Genomic DNA, 1,439 nt, shown 5'->3' with positions numbered 1-1,439 from the left:
GGGGGCGGCCCTTTGCCCGCCGGCCCGGCCATCCTCCTGCCACAGCTGCTGTCACTTTCACCAGTCTCCCGCCAACACTACCTCCTCCCACCCCTCAGTGAGGGTATCTGGGCACAGGAGCCATGATACACCAGGGCTTTTGACAGCCAGCCTGGAAGGTAGGGCTGATTTAGGGGTGTACATGAGAGGTATGCAAAGAAATTATGTAAATCCCTGTAACCAGAATATCAGTGTTCAAGTTAGTACTTCCTGCCGTGGTGGGCTGGGGGTAGCAGCAGATCCCCGTGGCAGGCTGCAGTGATGGTGGTAACTTTAGAGAAAGGCTGTACAATGTGGTCTCCAGCTAGTAACCTCTCTCTTCATTTCCTTGAGAGGATAGGGTGAGGAGATGTTTTTCAGGTGCTCTTGGGAGCAGCCTCTGTGAGTGCTCCTTCACCCACCAGCTGCCCAGGTGGGCACAATGCCCCTTGCAAGCGAGCGCCCACCTATATTAAATGCTTTTATCCCTGCGCCACTCTGTTGCCCCGTGTGGCCATATGCTGGGGTGCAGGAAAAGGCTCAACAGCCCTGTCTTGGTGGGCAACATGGCAAGGCAAACCCCACTGCTGCTGTGCCCCAGCCCTCATCACCCCTTTGGGCCCAGATACCATCTCTACCTCCCACATGGTCATGGAAGGCAGCAGGATGGGGCTGGAGGGGAGATGGGCAGCTCCTGCTGCTGTGGAGTCACCTTGCCCCAGGCCCAAGGGCCAGCAGCCACGGTGGAGCACTGGTTGCCACAGCAGCCATGGGGGCCACCATTGCAGGTGCTAGCTGTGAGGACAGCAGGATTCCCAACCAGGGCAGGAGGGGAAGGGGATTTATTTAAATAAACTAAAGCAAAACAAAGCCCTCAAGCTATTTCTTCTCCTTCTTTCTTTCTTTCTTTCTAACATGTATGGACAGCCATGTCCTGCTGGGGGGCTGGCTGTGAAGGGCTAAGTACCACCTGGCTGGTTTTGTCTTAAAGCACAGTGATAAAGTTACCAGTAAATGAAACCCACAGACATGTGGGTTTATACATTCTGCCTCAGAAAGGTTGGGATTTTTGTTTCTTTTTTAAATTTTTTTTTATTTTCTCCCTCACAAGTGCTGTCTGGAAGGTTGAGGGAAGAAAAGTGAGGGAGACACATATTCCTCTCCCGCAGGCCCATGCGGGCAGAGATGCTGCTGAATCCCTTGTGCTGTGTGGCATGAAACCCACAGACATGTGGGTTTATACATTCTGCCTCAGAAAGGTTGGGATTTTTGTTTCTTTTTTAAATTTTTTTTTATTTTCTCCCTCACAAGTGCTGTCTGGAAGGTTGAGGGAAGAAAAGTGAGGGAGACACATATTCCTCTCCCGCAGGCCCATGCGGGCAGAGATGCTGCTGAATCCCTTGTGCTGTGTGGCAACCACA

The sequence above is a fragment of the Apaloderma vittatum genome, unplaced genomic scaffold, assembly GCF_000703405.1.
Source record: "Apaloderma vittatum isolate BGI_N311 unplaced genomic scaffold, ASM70340v1 scaffold8253, whole genome shotgun sequence".
NCBI lineage: Eukaryota > Metazoa > Chordata > Aves > Trogoniformes > Trogonidae > Apaloderma > Apaloderma vittatum.
This window is presented reverse-complemented; position numbering follows the sequence as displayed.